At 39.0% G+C, this 18,475-nt stretch overlaps 1 protein-coding gene and 1 pseudogene across 4 annotated transcripts in view; one reads left to right on the top strand and one right to left on the bottom strand.

Moving 5' to 3' along the window:
• GALNT13 (polypeptide N-acetylgalactosaminyltransferase 13) overlaps positions 1–18,475 on the bottom strand; it is a 541,363-nt gene that overhangs the window by 445,543 nt on the left and 77,345 nt on the right. The window lies entirely within an intron of this gene.
• On the top strand, positions 7,945–10,448 carry LOC112674634 (60 kDa heat shock protein, mitochondrial-like; annotated as a pseudogene).

Below are 18,475 nucleotides of genomic sequence, written 5' to 3'. Positions count from 1 at the left end.
TGAAAAAACTGTGTCCACCAACATGATACTTATCAAGAGATTTATTTTTGACCCAAAGACACCTCTAGATTGAAAGAGAGGGCTGGAGAACCATCTATTACGCTGATGGACATCAAAAGAAAGCTGGAGTAGCCATTCTTATACCAGTATGTAAGACTGCAATAAGAGATGAAGAAGGGCACTGTATCACAAGAAAGGAATCTATCTAACAAGAAGATCTAACAATTGTAAATATATATATGCTCTCAAATTGAGAGCAATCAAATGTAAAAATCAATTAATAATGAACTTAAAGAAAGTAATTGATAATAATACTGTAATAGTAAAGAATTTAAACACGCCACTCACAGCAATGAACAGATCATCTAAGCAGAAGATCAACAAGGAAACAATGGCTTTGAATGACACACTGGACCAGATAGACTTAACAGATATATTCAGAGCATTTCATCCTAAAGTAAGCAGAATACACATTCTTTTCAAGTGCAAGTGGAACATTCTCTAGAATGGATCACATACTGGATCTCAAATCAGGCCTCAACAAGTACAAAAAGATTAAGATCATATCAGGCACATTTTCAGACCATGACATTATAAAACTTGAAGTCAACCACTAGAAAATATTTGGAAAGACCACAAATATACAGAAGTTAAAGAACATCTTACTAAAGAATGAATGGGTAATGAGGAAATTAAAGAAGAAATTTTTAAAAATACATGGAAGCAAATGAAAATGAAAACAAGACAGTCCAAAACCTTTGGGAAGCAGCAAAGGTGATCCTAAGAGGAAAGTATATAGCAATGCAGGCCTTTCTCAAGAAGCAAGTCTCAAATACACAACCTAACCTTACACCTAAAGGAGCTGGGAAATGAACAGTGAATACAGCCTAAAACCAGCAGAAGATGGGAAATACTAAAGATAGGAGAGGAAATCAATAATATAGAAATAAAAAAATCAGTAAGATAAACAGAACTAAGAAGTAGTTTTTTTGAAAGAATTAAAAAAATGATAATCCCCTATCCAGACTTATCAAAAGGAAAAGAGAAAGGACCCAAATAAATAAAATCATGAATGAAAGAGGAGAGAACATAACCAACACCACAGAAATACAAACAAATATAAAATATATTATGAGCATTTATATGCCAACAAATTGGGCAAATTGGAAGAAATGGATAAACTCCTAGAAACATATAAACTACCAAAACTGAAATAGAAAGAAATAGAAAATTTGAACAAACCCATAACCAGCAAGGAAATTGAGTCAGTAATCAAAAATCTCCCAACAAACAAGAGTCCAGGGCCAGATGGCTTCCCAGGGAACTTCTACCAAACATTTAAAGAATTAATTCCTATTCTTCTGAAGCTATCCCAAGAAATATAAATGTAAGAAAACTTCCAATTCACTCTGTGAGACCAGCATTACCTTGATTCCAACACCAGGCAATGACCCCACTAAAAAAGAAAATTATAGACCAGTATCCCTGATGAATAGAGATGCAAAAATTCTCAACAAGACACTAGCTAATTGAGTCCAACAGTACATTAAAAGGATTATTCACCATGACCAAGTGGGATTTGTTCCTGGGCTGCAGGGGTGGTTCAATATCCACAAATCAATCAACATGATACACCACATTAATAAAAGAAGGGATAAGAACCATATGATAATCTCAATAGATGGAGAAAAAGCATTTGACAAAATATAGCAGCCTATTTTGATAAAAAAACCCTCAACAAAAAGGTAGGGATAGAAGGAACATACCTCAACATCATATAGGCCATATATGAAAGACAAACAGCTAATATCATCCTCACTGGGGAAAAACTGAGAGCTATTCCCCTAAGAGCAGGAACATGACAGTGATGTCCACTCTCACCACTGTTATTCAACATAGTACTAGAAGTCCTAGCCTCAGCAATCAGCCAACAAAAAGAAATAAAAGGCATCCTAGTTGGCAAGGAAGAAATCAAATCTTCACTTCTCACAGATGACATGATACTCTATGTATAAAATCCTAAAGACGCCACCAAAAAAAATTGCTAGAACTGATACAGGAATTCAGCAAAGTTGCAAGATATAAAAATCAAGATAGAGAAGTCTGTTACACTTCGATACACCAATAATGAAGGAACAGAAAAAGAAATCAAGGATTTGATCTCATTTATAATTGCTCCAAAAACTATAAGATAGCTAGGAATAAATATAACCAAAGAGGTAAAAGATCTGAAAACTATAGAACATTTATGAAAGAAATTGAAGACGACACAAAGAAATGTAAAAATATTCCATGCTCATGGATTGGAATAGCAAATACTGCTAAAATGCCTAGGTACTACCCAAAGGAATCTACACAGTCAATAAATCCCTATCAAAATAACACCAGCATTTTTCACAGAACTAGAACAAACAACACTGAAATTTGTATGGAACCATAAAAGAACTCAAATAGCCAAAGGAGTGTTGAAGAAGAAAAGCAAAGTGGGAAGCATCACAATCTCAGACTTCAAGCTGTATCACAAAGCTGTAATCACAAGAGAGTATGGAATGGGCATAAAAACAGACACATAGATCAATGGAACAGAATAGAGAAACCAGAAATGGACCTACAACTATATGGTCACCTAATCTTCAACAAAGCAGGAAAGAATATCCAATGGAAAAAGGACAGCCTCTTCAACAAATGGTGTTGGGAAAACTGGACAGCCACATGCAGAATAATGAAACTAGACCATTTTCTCACACCATACACAAAAATAAATTCAAAATGCATAAAAGACCTAAATGTGAGACAGGAAACCATCAAAATCCTAGAGGAGAACACAGACAGCTACCTCTGTGACCTTGGCTGTAGCAACTTATCACTAGACATATCACTGGAGGCAAGGGAAACCAATGCAAAAATGAACAATTGGGGCTTCATCAAGATAAAAAGTTTCTGCACAGCACAAAAAACAATCAACAGAACTAAAAGGCAACAAACAAAATGGAAGAAGATATTTGTAAATGACCTATCTAGTAAAGGGCTAGTATCCAGAATCTATAAGGAACTCATCAAAATCAACATCCCAAAAATAAATAATCCAGTTACGAAATGGAGAGAAGACATGAGCACACATTTCCCCAGAGATCACTTATCATCAGGGAAATACAAATCAAAATCATGATGAGATATCATTTATACCACACAGAATGACTAAAATTAACTCAGGAAAGAACAGATATTGGCGAGGATGTGGAGAAGGGGAGCCCTCTTGCACTATTGGTGGAAATGTAAACTGGTACAGCCACTCTGGAAAACAGCATGGAGGTTCCTCAACAAGTTAAACATGGAACCACCCTATGATCCAGCAATTGCACGACTAGGTATTTATCCAAAGGATACAAAAAATGCTGATTCAAAGGGGCACATGCACCCCGATGTTCATAGCAGCACTACCAACAATAGCCAAGGAGATAAAGAAGTGGTATATATACATGTACGTATATAGAAGTGTGTATATACACAATGTGTGCGTGTGTGTAATGGAATATTACTCAGCCCTCAAAAAGAATAAAATCTTGTCATTTGTAACACCATGGATGAAGCTAGAGAATATTATGTTAAGCAAAATAAGTCAGTCAGAGAAAGATAAATAGCAAATAATTTGACTCATCTGTAGAATTTAAGAAACAAAACAGATGAACATAGGAGAAGAAAAAATAAAATAAGATAAAAACAGAGAGGGAAGCAAACTGTAAGAGACTCTTAGCTATAGAGAACAAACTGAGGGTTGCTGGAAGAGAGGTGGGTAAGTTAAATAGGTGATGGGCATTAAGGAGGGCACTAGTTGGGATGAGCACTGGGTGTTTAGGTAAGTAATAAATCACTAAATTCTACTCCTAAATCCAATACTATACTATATGTTAACTAACTTGAATTTAAATTTTAAAAAAGTAAATAAATAAGTAAAAAATAAAAACCCCATATCAGAAAAAAAGCTTTTACACATGGAGATGGTACAATGGCATTATTTATTAATTAAAAAGAGTTCAGGGACGCCCGGGTGGCTCAGTGGTTGAGCATCTGCCTTTGGCTCAGAGCGTGATCCCGGGGTCCTGGGATCGAGTCCCACATCAGGCTCCCTATGGGGAGCCGGGTTCTCCCTCTGCCTCTGTGTCTGCCTCTCTCTCTGTGTCTCTCATGAATAAATAAATAAGATCTTTTAAAAAAAGAGTTCAAAATAGATACATAGTCAATTAACAGCATATTATGCTATTAGAAACTTATTCAATTTTATAGTAACATGAGAAAAACTTATAGGATACCATAAAATTCAACAAGTTAACATACACACCTGTTTATATACTATAATCACAACTACTTTTATTTATTCTTATGAAAGTCCTGGAAGGAACAGGTAGGAATATGTGGATTTTTTTTGTTTTGTTTTGCAATTCCTCCTAGTATTTTTTTCTAATTTTCAAATCACCCAGAAATAGCATATATTATCTGAATTAAGGGGAAATATAAGTTTTATTTGAAAGAAAGTAAGAAAACTACCATGTCGGAGAGGTGGAGTGGGGCCAGGCTGTGCAGGGGTCGGTGCTCAGCAGGGAGGCTGTTTGATATTCTCTCTCTCTCCTCTCCTTCTCCCTCTACCCCCTCCACTCTCTCTCTCCTAAAATAATGAAAGTTTTAAATATCAATTAAAAGATAAAATAGTCTGATTTAAGTATTGTTTTCAGATTTTTCTCTTTTGTTTCCAAAAGTCTCCTGTGTTACAGAATCTATGTGACTTTGGAAAGATAAAAGTTTGCATCCATGTCAAATTCTATTAACGCTTTACATTCTTTTCAGGAAATTGGCAAACTTTCCTAACCTGAAGTCCCATGCAAGATTCAGGAACTATCTTTTTCTGGCTGCACTTGTGGTTTGGGTTCCAAATAAATACCTTCCCCCAAACCATCAGGGCCAGTATTTAAAAGCAATCATTGAAATTGGGGAAGACTACTTCACTTCTACTCACTGTCACCATTGCAGCCTAAATTTCATCAAATCCAACTAAGTTTTTACAGAAGAAATAACACAAAAGAATTTTGGGAAAGGAAATTTTAATTTTAATTTAATTTTAATTTTAATTTTAATCTATTCAAGGCATACCTACTTGAACTCCAAAAGGTTCCTTCCTTCCATATGATTTAGATTCAAACAGCACGCTAACTTGAAGTACCTGCGAACTACAGTGATTGCTGCTACAGAAAAACATGGTCTTCTATCACTAGTCTACTGTAATCTGAAAAAATCATTATGGAGTTAATGACAAAGATGATTAGATTTGAAAATCAAATAACCATGAGCAAAAAAAAAAAACTCCCTGTTAAAAGAAGACTCCCTGTTATTTGTTTTATTCAGACAAAAGAAAAATTAAAGAGGAAGATGTAGTGTTCAACAAATATAATCTATCCTGTAGTCTGTTTCCAAATGTCTAATCTAAAAACGCTATTTTAAATGGCCTTAATTCTCATTTTAATGCAATAATTAAATAATTTTATGCCTCTGGTCACCAAAAACCTCTGGTCACATGTGCATTTATCACTTTGTGCCAGTCATTGCCAATTAAATCAACTTCTGGAAACAATTTTTCTTTCAATATTATTTACCAGAAATGAGCTATGGGGAATATGGTGGGAGGCTGGGGAACAGTGGGGAGCAGGAGAGAAATGATGATCACCCTATTCAATCTTAACTCAACTGTCAGATTCTTTTCTAGAAATGAGATCTTATAGTTTACATTAGAACAGTGAGGAAACAAGTTATTAATAGACAGTTTTTCTTATTACAGTTTTTGAGTCAAGGTTCAAATTCCAAAAGCAAATAATTCATGAATTTTCTGCAAAGATTTTATAGTTTTATACTTCAAATAGCAAAAGCATAAAGCTTCAAGATCAATAACATCTGATTTGTCCAAGGAAAGGCTCCACTATGTGGGGCTGAATGGTTATAATGTTTTCTTTTGATTTTGAGAAGCATGGTAAATACATTCTAACCACTGACTGGCATCCAAACAAATCAGTAAGTGTACTCCATTCCAAAGTCTCTTATCTATTAATTTCAGTGGAACAAAACAGCACACAAACTGAGAAAGAAAATGCTATGATTCCTCTCCTGCAAAGAAACATAATCAGTATAAAAATTCTCAGATTTCCACATCCGTTCAGCTCCACCCCAGCAGAACAGCAATCAACATTTTATTTTTTCTTTTTGCTTCACATTTCTGGCAGGTACCTACAAAGACAGCAACCAGAATCAATGAAACCTATTACTGATGCATTGGATATTTTTCTTTATGCCATTTTTAATTCCTAGTTATCCCCACTCTTCCCATTTTATTAAATTATATCTCTCTTTGATTATATTTAAGTCGTGTTTTTCTTCACATTTTTATATTCCTTCTTCATTCATTCATTTGCTCTCTATAGTCTCCTCTTTTTTCTTTCACTTATAAAAGTCACCTAGCCAAGATTTTTTTTTTCTCAATTTGCAATTGGCTCTGCCGGATATATTTGTTAGTTGTTTCTCCCATTCTTTCCCCAACTTTTCTATATTTTCTTTCTCTTCTGTGGAGACAACACCGTATCTCCCGGCCATCCCAATATTCTTCCACTTGCCATTTTACAGAATCTCCACTTGCCATTTTACAGAATCTCCACTTGCCATTTTACAGAAGCTCCTTTTCTCTTATCCCAAGCCTGAGAACACTTTTTGATTTTAAGAGAGAGTGTATACATGCAAACAGAGGGAGGGTCACAGAGAGAGCAAGGGAGAGAGAAAATCCTTAAGCAGATCCCCGCTGAGCACAGAAACCACCACGGGGCTTGATCCCAGGACCCTGAGATCAAGACCTTAGCTGAAATCAAGAGTCAGACATCTAGCTGACTGAGCTCCCCAGCTGCCCCCTGAATGCATATTCTAAGTTATTTCTTCATGATAAACCAGAGCAAAATAATTGTTGACATCTAGGAAAGACGGTGCTTATAGTCATGTGCTAGTATTGAGATATCGAAGAGGCTAAATAAGAGCAAAGCTATCTATGTATCAAAGAGCCACAAATATAAAAATGTTGCATTTTGTTGTTGCTGTTGCTTTTCTCTAAAAATTCACCACTTTAGTACAGTTAGGGGTATTATATCGACTTTGATTCAAGTCCCACCACCACCACCCTTTCATTTGGAAATACTGGAGAGATGAATTTACCTAGGCTAACTCCAGTTGTTTGCAAGTGCCAATAAGAGCAATACCTACTTGTAAGGTCATGGTAAAGATTTTATATATATATATATATATATATATATATATATATATATATATATATATAATGAAATCATAGGAACTGGCACATAGTAACTAATCAGTACATGTGAGACATCGCTATTTTACTGTGATCAATATTATGATGAGCAAAATAACTTAATACAATTTGAAAAGAGAAAAGCATTTAAGATACATTTAAAATATAAGCTATCTATTTCACTTAGTTGGTAAACTGAAGTGCCGAAGTGCCCTCAGCCCTATACCAAATGCTTGGGACAACTTACTTCACTGAGTTTATAATACAGCAATTCCAGATAAAAGCAAAGACCTAGTCAAGACTAAGATTTCTGAGGCCAACATCATTGCTAAGAATGCTGATTTTAGGGATCCCTGGGTGGCTCAGTGGTTTAGCACCTGCCTTCAGCCCAGGGCATGATCCTGGAGTCCCTGGATCGAGTCCCACGTCGGGCTCCCTGCAGGGAGCCTGTTTCTCCCTCTGCCTGTGTCTCTGCCTCTTTCTCTCTGTGTCTCTCATGAATAAATAAATAAAAAATCTTTAAAAAAAAAAAAAGAATGCTGATTTTACACCTTCACTCACTCCTGATGGCCTGCCTTGCTGCCTGCACACCCTATAATTGCTCCACAGAAATGCTTTGATTACCAACAGTATTTTGCGAAATCAGGCCAGCCTCCACTGGCTCTGGCACCGGCTCCCCACCTCACTCGGGCCTAAGCCAAAGATGTAAAATTTGGTAATGATGCCCAAACCTTAACGCTTCAAGGCGTAGACCATTTAGTCAAGCTGTAGCCATTACTATGGGGCCAAAGGGGAGAACGGTGAATATTTAACAGAGTTGGGGAAGTCCTAAAGTAACAAAAGATGGTGTGACCATTGCAAAGTCCATTGACTTACAAGATAAAAATAAAACTATTGGTGCTCAACTTGTTCAAGATGTTGCCACGAGGGATGGTGCGCTGGCACTCTCTATTGCCAAGGAAGGCTTTTGAGAAGATTAGCAAAGGTGCTAATCTTGTGGAAATCAGGAGAGGTGTAATGTTAGCTGTTGATGCTGTAATAGCTGAACTCAAGAAGCAGCCTAATTCCATGACAACCCATGAAGAAATTGCTCAGGTTGCCATGATTCCTGTGAATGGAAACAAAGGAACTGGCAACATTATTTCTAATGCAATGAAAATGCTTGGGAGAAAGGACATCATCACAGTAAAGGATGAAAAAGCACTACATTGTGAATTAGAAATTATTCAAAGTATGAAGTCTGATCGAGGTTATATTTCTCCATTCTTTATTAATACATCAAAAGCTCAGAAATGTGGGTGTTTACATGGCTGGTTAAGCACTGGACTTTGATTTCAGCTCAGGTCACGATTTCAAGGTCATGGGATGGAGCCTTGAGTCAGGCTCCGTGCTCAGCGGGAAGTTGGCTTCTCTCCATCCCTCTCTGCCCCTCTCCCTTGTGTGCACACGCATGTGCTCTCTCTAAAATGAAAGTAAGGGGTGCTTGAGGGCTCAGCTGGTGAAGCACCTGTCTTTGGCTAAGGGTCCTGGATCAAGAGCCACGTCAGGCTCCCTGCTTGGGGAGAAGCCAGCTTCTCCCTCTCCCTCTGCTGCTCCCTCTGCTTCTGCTTGCACTCTCGCTCACTCTCACTCTCTGTGTCAAATAGATGAATAAAATCTTTAAAAAACAAAACTTAAAAAGTGAGAAATATGAGTTTCAAGATACCTATGCTCTACCAAGTGAAAAGAAAATTCCTAGTACCCAGTCGGTTGCACCTGCTCTTGGAATTGCCAATGCTCATCACAAGCCCTGGGTCCTAATTGCTGAAGATGGGGATCGAGAAGCTCTGAGTACACTGGTTCTGAACAGGCTAAAAGTTGGTTTTCAGGGTGTAGCAGTCAAAGCTCCAGGTTTTTGTGACAATAGAAAGAACCAGCTTAATGACATGACTATTGCTACTGATGGTACAACATTTGCAAAAAAAGGACTGACTCTAAATCTTAAAGATGTTTAGCCTCACAACTTAGGAAAGCTGGAGAGGTCATTAGGACTAAGGATGATGCCACGCTCTTTATTTTTTTAAGGATTTTATTTATTTATTCATGAGAGACACAGAGAGAGATTGAGAGAGAGGCGGAGACACAGGCAGAGGGAGAAGCAGGCTCCATGCAGGGAGCCCGACGCGGGACTCGATCCCGGGACCCGGGGTTACACCCTGGGCTGAAGGCAGGTGCTCAGCCGCTGAGCCCTCCAGGGGCCCCAGTGCCACCTCTTAAAGGAAAAGATGACAAAGCTCAAACTGAAAAATATATTCAAAAAATCATTGAGTGGTTAAATATTATAACCAGTGAATATGAAAAAGAAAAGCTGAATGAATGTCTGGCAAACTCTCAAATGGAGTAGCTGTGCTAAAATTTGGTGAGACAAGTGATAATAAAATGAATGAAAAGGAAGACAGAGTTGCAGGTGCCCTCAATGTGACAGCAGCTGCTGTTGAAGAAGCCAGTGTTCTGGGAGGAGCTGGGCCCTGCTTCAGCTGCATTCCAACTTGGATTCAGTAACTCCAGGTAACGAAGATCAAAAAACTGGTATAGAAATTATTACTAGAACACTCAAAATTCCTGCAATGGCCATTGCTAAGGATGCAGGGGTTGAAGGATCATTGACAGTCAAGAAAATTAGGCAAAGTTCCTCAGAAGTTGGTTACGACACTATGCTTGGAGATTCTGTGACTATGGTGGAAAAAGGAATCACTGATCCAACTAAGGTCATAAAAACTGCTTCACGGGCAGCCCGGGTGGCTCAGGGTTTAGCGCCGCCTTCGGCCCAGGGCCTGATCCTGGAGACCCGGGGTCGAGTCCCACATCGGGCTCCCTGCATGGAGCCTGCTTCTCCCTCTGCCTGTGTCGCTGCCCCTCTCTCTATCTCTGTGTGTCTGTGTCTCTCATGAATAAATAAATAAAATATTTTTAAAAAAAAACCCTGCTTCGCTGAATGCAGCTGAAGTGGTGCCTTTGTTAACTACAGCAGACATCGTAATCATTGGAATTCCCAGAGGAGAGAACCCTGCGATGGGAGCAACGGGCGGAACAAGGAGGTGCTATGGGAGGTAGCATGTTCCATTTCCTAAAATAGTGCTTTACCATTTTTAATGAGCTGTGAGAGGAAGCTCAAGGAAGAGCTCCTCAACAATACCTTCAGAGAAGTCAGCTGAAGAAAATAAGTGACGAAAAGGCTGGCTAGAGCATCTGGGTGGCTTAGGTGGTTAAGCGGCCAACTCTTGATTTCAGCTCAGGTCATGATCTCAGGGTTGTGAGGTCGAGCCCCAAGAGGAGACAGGCTCCATGCCCAGCGGAGAGTCTGCTTGACGTTTCTTTCCTTCCCTCCCCCTCTCCTTCTACCCCTTGGCCCACAGATGAATAAATAAATCTTTTTTAAAAGGCTGATATTTAAGAAAATCACTATAACCATCAGTTACTGATTTCATTTGACAACATATGACCTTTACTGCTGTCACTGTCCATGGCTACAGATCATTTATTTTGTATTTTTGAATAAAAAGACATTTGTACATTCCTGATAATTGAGCACAAGAGCCATGTACCAATATACTGCTTTCAACTTAAATCACTTAAGGCATTTTAACCATTATTCTGTTAAAACTCAGGATTTTAGTGCTTTCCGTCAGATCAAAAGTTACGAAGCAGTCCTGCTGTGGAGAGTAAGAATAACTGTCCACAAAGTAGAGAAATATCCAATTATGTCACAGCCTGTGTGTAATAACAATTTCTTTAAAGTTTCAAAGAGGACTGATTCTATTATTTTTATCTTGCTCTTTATGCACTTTGTCATGTTAAAAAATTTTTTAAAAGTTTATTAAAGAAAAACAGAAGTTTTAAAAAATATGTTGGTAGCCTCTGATGATTCTGAGGCTCCTGTGGGACATACAGGTGGAGCTGCCAGACGGTAGGGGAGTACCAGACCTGAATTTCAGGAGCAGTGAGGCCAGAGGAGTCCGCAAACCAATGTTGGCTACAATTACGGCAATTGATAAAATTTGTTCAGTGAGAGTGTGTGAGAAAAATCAGAGGGTGCCACAAACAATGTCACAGAGTGCCAATTTAAAAGAAAGGTAAGCCCACCAATGAGAGTGTGCACGGCTGTCAAGGGAAGGAAAAACAGGAGCGCAGTATTATAGATTCCAACAGAGAGAATAAGGTAAAAGAGAGGACATGCTCAACGGTACAAAGTCATGCAAAGAGATCAAAGGTACATCTTCTACGTATCGCTCCATGACTCACTTTTGTGACCTTAGAAAGAATAGTTTCAGACAAATAGAAAAAGCATGCCAGCGTGTTGAGGTGTGAATGGAGGATGCAGATTTGGAACATCTAGTTGTGAGCAGAGAGAAGTTTTACAGAAACTGAGTGTAGACTTGGAATAAAGGGAGGATTCCTGCACTGGTTTGTTTTCAAGGGGAAAGAGCCTCTGTTTTTTTTGTTTTAAGATTTTATTTATTTATTTATTCATGAGAGACACAGAGAGAGATGGAGAGAGAGGCAGAGACGCAGGCTCCAGGCAGGGAGCCCGACGTGGGACTCGATCCCGGGACCCCGGGGTCATGCCCTGGGCCGAAGGCCAGCGCTAAACCGCTGAGCCACCAGGCGTCCCAAGGGTAAAGATCCTTTGACATGTATAATGCCAATGGGGAGAAGTCAGGAGAGTGGGAGAAGGCTGAGGATACAGAGGAGAAAAAAGATACTCCTTGAGTCACGGCTTTTAGACCAGAGACAGGTGCAAGACCCAGGCCGTGCAGGAAGGCCTTGGCTTGGGCGGGACAGCAGCGTCGGAGGGGGGAGAATGAAGGGATTCAGGGGTAGTGATAAGTCAGCAGGCGCTTCCTATCTCAAGCAGCTATTTTCTGTACGTGCCCACAGTTAAGAAGGAGGACAGGAGAGCACTGGGGGGGTAGAGCACAGTACAGCAGAAAAGGCTTTATAGAACACTGTGGAGAGTGGAAGATGCCTTTCTAGGAAAACACATAAAAGTTGCATCTCAGGGTGGAGGGCTCTGCCGAGGTCGAGGTCGTCAACCCAGAGGCTCATCTCCTCTAAGGCCCGACCTCCCGGAGGGGCTTACACGTGCCTCCCTCTCTTCCTTGTTACCTTTACCTTCCACGAAGAGGGACAACTGCAGGTGGTGAGCATTTTATTCTGTACTTTCCATTTTTTTTTAAAGAAAGCATATCAATGTAAAACTCAGATTATTTTAAACATGACCGAATCAAATATAAAATCTCAAAGAATTTTTAGCTAACATGGTTTGAATGTGCTGAAAATGACACCCTTCCCTTCTGCATCGTTAACCTCTGCCCTCGTACCTGTAGACACAGCGAAGGAGGAAAACACGGTGAAACCCAAAGAATTTCGCTCTAAGCTAGCTGCATGTTGCTAGGGGGCGGAATTGTATGTGGTCGTGACTAATGCGGACAAGTGTTCAAGTGGCACTCTGGTTTCCTCTCTCCCTCCACCCTCCCTCTCCTTCAGCTGGACCCTTCTGTTTCCAAGATACCTTCTAGTCTGTGTCTCTGCTGCTCAATTGGGTGTCTCTGATACCGACTGGGGTTGCCTGGCAACATGACCACCAGAACACTCACCAGCCTGTGTGGCAGCTCTATTTTTTGGTTCGCAGGTGGGAGATGTGGATAGAAATGCATGACGTCTCCACGTTGCAATCTTGTTTCATTTCAGTGATCATATAATGAAGTTTATTACTTAGAATATCATTATTATAGTTCATTGCATTATACAGTATTGTACAGAGGTCTTTATTTTTTGTCATGATTATTACTACTTCCAGGAAATTTTAAAAGATTGAAATTGCCCTGGGGCGCCTGGGTGGCTCAGTGGATTAAGCATCTGTCTTCAGCTCAGGTCATGAACCCAGGCTCCTGGGATGGGGCTCCCTGCTCAGTGGAAGCCGACTCCTCTCTCTCCCTCTGCCTCTCCCTGGCCTTGTGCTTGCTCTCTCTTGCGTGCGCTCTCTCTCTCTCTCTCTCAAATAAATAATAAAATCTTTTTTAAAAAAGTTGGAATTGCCTTCAAAATACTTCATTCCAAATAAATAAATAAATAAATAAATAAATAAATAAGGAAAAAATACTTCACTCCTTTTTTAGAAGCTCATTACTATAAAGGCAAATTTCTTGATATTAAAGACCATGGTTATTTTTTATTAGGATTCAATTAGCCAACATATAGTCCACTATTAGTTTCAGATGTCGTGTTCAATAATTTGTCAGTTGTGTATAACACACGGTGCTCATCCCATCAAGTGCCCTCCTTAATGCCCAACATCCAAATACCCCACCCCCCACCCACCTCCCCTCCAGCGACCCTCAGTTTGTGTCCTGTAGTTAAATCTTTCATGGCTTTTCCCCTCTTTGATGATTTCCCATTCAGTAAAAACCATAAGATTATTGACAGGGAAGAGATATCTATAAGGGGAACGTCTTGGGAACTGAAAAGGTTCTGAATCTTATCTGCATAGTAGTAACACAAGTATATAACTATGTAAAAAGCCAGCAATCTATAAACTTAATATTAGTGCACTTTACACACTTTAATATACATGTGATATGTTTCAAGAGTTTCAAAAAGTAGCAATAAGATGAATAATATACATACACATATAGAAATAGAGACTGTATAAGCTTGATTCATGTAGTTTGGGAACAAAAATAATCTCTAAGCTTTTTTCACAGAACATAGTATCTTCTTAAAGACTGGGCACTGCTGTTGTATTTAATCAGTTTAACAATAGAGACTCTTTTGCCATATGGCAACCATGCTGTAACTAATAACTTGCTATTTATAGAGAAGGAGCTTTAACTGCCAATTCGGATGGGCAAATTGAGGACAGCAGACAGCACCAATAGCCACACACTGCAAAAGATTTGCTCTTTGTTTCAGCCTCACTGGCTCACAAGCAGAATGCCTGAGATACAAAGATCACATCTGGAAATTTATCTCAAGGAGATACCTCATGCACAAAGTCACAGACATGCCTTGCTGGTCTGACTTCTGAAATGCCTGAGACCCACAACCTTCTAAAACATAATGTGGACAGAAAACTAGATGGGCAAAATCTAACAGGAGCTTTAAAACAGAGATCCCTGGTAGCTTTATTTTACTGTATTTCATTTGTAACACTTTATTGTACAAGCTCTACACCACAGTCAGGACATTTTCCATTCTCTACCCACTGGACTTTCTAGAGACCTCAGCACTGAAACTGTGCAGGTTTTAAAAGTACTTTTACAGTGTTCTTATTTATTTGATCCTCATCACGGCTTTAATATAGATTGCCCATTTTATAAATGAGTCCTGTAAGGCACAGAGAATTTAAGAGACTTGCCCAAAGTGACACACTTTATCAAGGCCAATGATCTCCACAGCCAGAAGTTGAAGCCAGTTTTTAAATACAGCACCATGGTGTTCAATTAATATCTATTGTTTCTTTCCAGAACTGGCAAAACCCCACAATACGGCCAGTTCCTGTAAAAATTCAACTCTGGTTTGAGAAATTAAGTCTTTATCACTTTATTGCTGGTTTTTAGGATGTTTCTTTTGACAAGAGAATATGTCTCAGGCAAGTAAAACTGCATAGAATCATGGTGCGCTTTTTTTTTTTTAAAGATTTTATTTATTTATTTATGAGAGACAGAGAGAGGCAGAGACAGAGGCAGAGGGAGAAGCAGGCTCCACGCTGGGAGCCCGACATAGTACTTGATCCCGGGTCTCCAGGATCACACCCTCAGCTGAAGGTGGTGCTAAACCGTGGAGCCACCCGGGCTGCCTGAATCGTGGTGCTTTAAAGCTGTCAAACAGAAGTAGAGGTCAGCTTGTCGACCTACTTGACTTGTCAGCTGGCAAAACCAAAGTCCAGAGAGTTAGAATGACTCTCACAAGTTCCATAGCTTCTAATGGTTAAATTCAAACTGGAACCCATCTGTTTCTTGGTTTGACATTACATAAAGTGCTGCTCCCATAAACCTAAATTTTTAGCAATATTCCACTATAGTCTGAAGTATAAAAATGATATATTTAAAGGGTAGAAATTGAGACTCTCAATCCCATCTAAAAGAGAAAGCTTTACCCAAGAGAAACAAAGGTAATGGCCTTTCTATCATATCAATCAGTATTAGGCTTGAATAAGCTCTGTCGTCCCTTAGATAACTGAACCTGATATAAGTTAATCTATGGTGGGTGACATGAAACATACCATTTATTGATCTTTTCCTATGCGATAGGTGTTTTGCATATATTATCATATTCAATCCCGACCAAAATGTTTCGAATTAGTAATTATCATGCCCCTTTACAGCTGAGAAAGAAAAACAATTTAGGATAAGAACCTTGGCTCAAGGTCACATAACTGATAATTTGCAAAGCTGAGATCAAAATGCAGCCAGCGCTGTTTTTACGATAGATTTTGTGTATTTTAACCCACACCATCCTAGCTCATAAATCACATTACCAAAATGTATTCCTCATATTCTAATTATGACTGAGACTTCTAAGAGCCCATGCAATACCTGCCTTCCCCTTCTCTACTCGGGACAAGTACAGAGCCATTGTGTGTGCAGCAAAAATACTATATGTAACAGCTTATTTTGCATCGAAGAACAGTGATTCCAGCCCCACAATGCCAGTGGCCAGACTTCCTTTTGCAGGAGAAAACTTGAACTCCACCTTGTTTTAAAACAGTATCTTGTTACATATATTCCATTGAGCTTCAATTGCTCACAAAACTGTAATAGCAACAACTCACTTTTGTGTGGAAAGGCTATAAAGATAGCATTAATTTAGGACTCTGGCTCTGGTAAATGCAGACTAGGTGAAGGAAAAAATTGCTTTGTAAAATTTGAAAGGCTGAGTTAAAACATATGTGAAAAAAATTGCTACTTAGAAATTTAAAAGCCAGCAGAGAATATTGCTCTTTTCCTAGCAGTAGGAAAAGGCCAGATAATCTACAAAATAATAACTCTTCTTGAGCCCATCAGAAACCTGGAGTTGCAAGACAAAGAGATTAACTGAATTTGAAAGGATAACAGTCATTGAGGAGAGACAGGACATATGAGCATTTTCACCTTTGACAGAACATGAGAGGAATAGGCACTCATTATGAAAGCAGGTATGAAGAAAACAGCTAAAATAGTAACAAATACTTGAAGGCCGGAATAGGTCACCAGAATAACATAGACACCCTGGGATCCCCCAGACATAAAGGAATATGCGCTCATTCATAAGCTCTTTTTTCAGACATCTACTAGTTGCTTAGCAGAAAGATTGAGGTCAGGGCAAGAGACCAGAAAGAGTACTTTGGTGTCACAAAATAAAATCTTTTCTGATTCCTCAGACCCTTCTCTATTGCAAAGTAAAATTTAGCCTTTTAGGAAAACAACTCTCACAAGCCCAATGCCCTGGAAAAGATCCACAATTTCTGGGAAGGAAGTAGAAGAAAAATTCATCCGGCCCTGTTGGAGGAACAGGTAACTCTTAGGTCCAGATCTCTGACACAAAGCAGAGATTTGCTACCACTGGTAGAACAGGACCTTTGTCCACAAAAAACCCCACAGAGCCAAGGAGGAGCTTGGGTACCATGGGAGGAATGGGCAGGAATGCTGAAAAAGCCACTCTCCGAGGTCCAGATGCAAAGGACAAGTGTAAGGTTGAGACTGGAGCAGCCAAGGAGCCCCGGACCGTCCTGCCTCTATCAGAAGCACTGCCTCAAGTAACAAGCAATACCACTCTGCCACCTGGGAAGGTTCAAGGGTGCAACAAGAAACGTACTCTGCTATGCAAGCATGGGGGACATTCCAAAAGAGGAGTGGAGAGAAGAAACAAAAAATCCTCTAGCACTCTAGGTCCCACAGTAAGAAGAAAACAGCAGATCTGCTGCTTCCTTGTGAAGTCTTTGAGAAAAAATCAATATAAATCATCAGAGTAACAAAAGAAAAAAGAAAAATCATTTGATAATCTAAATAGATACAAAGAAAGCATTTGATAAAACTCAAAACCCAGTTATGATGAAAAACCCAGAAAAAACAGGAAAAAATAAATTTCTCAATCTAATATGATATTTATCAAAAAACATTATAGTAAACAGTATTAATACTAACACGGTGACATTGTTCCCTTTGATTTGGAAATAAAAGCAGAATTTCCACTCCTCCCACTTTCATTAAGCATTGCTCTGGACATTCTAGCCAATGCAATAAGATATGAAAAAAGAAATAAAAGTGTAAAGCTTGAAAAGTATTAATATTATCTTTAATAATATTAATATCATAAAATTTGTATGAAACTATTCCTTGAAGAAATACACAGCAGGAGAACCTGTTTTAACAGATACCGTGAATAATTTAAAAAGTGACCATAGTTGAAACAGCGTAATAATTAGCAAGAAGAAACTAAGAGACCAATTAAAAACAATAGTTAAACGCACTTGGGTGGCTCAGTCAGTTAAGCATCCAACTCTGGATTTCCACTCAGGTCATGATCTCAGCGTGGTAAGATCAAGCCCTGCTTAGGGATCCACACTGGGCAGAGAGCCTGCTTAAGACCCTCTCTCAAAAAAAAAAAAAAAAAAAAAAAACCCTCTCTCTAGCCCTACCCCTCAAAATACAGTTGGCCCCCAAAACACTGACATGCATGGATATTTAATTTATGATAAGGATGGCACTGAAGAGCAGTGGGCAAAGAGAATTTTCAGTATGCTTCTGTAATAACTGGATATTTAGTTGGAAGGAAAACGACATGACCTCTACCTCAAACCAGGCACAAAAATGAATTTAAAAGGAATGATCAAAATGTAAAGAAGTAAAAATATGATTATAATTAAAATTAAAAACTTTTCCTCCTCAAAAATGCCATTAATAAATTGAAAAAGCGGGGACCCTGGGTGGCTCAGTCATTGAGCGCCTGCCCTCAGCCCAGGGCGTGACCCCGGAGTCCCAGGATCGAGTCCCACATCAGGCTCCCTGCATGGAGCCTGCTTTTCCCTCTGCCTGTCTCTCTTTAAGAATTTCCAGTTTATATTTGACCATATAATTAAATCTTAATATTAAATTCAGATTTCTTTCAAAAAAAATTTTTTTA

This window comes from Canis lupus, chromosome 36 (assembly GCF_003254725.2).
Source record: "Canis lupus dingo isolate Sandy chromosome 36, ASM325472v2, whole genome shotgun sequence".
Lineage (NCBI taxonomy): Eukaryota > Metazoa > Chordata > Mammalia > Carnivora > Canidae > Canis > Canis lupus.
The sequence above is the reverse complement of the archived record's forward strand: the minus strand, read 5'-3'. Positions and strand labels throughout refer to the sequence as shown.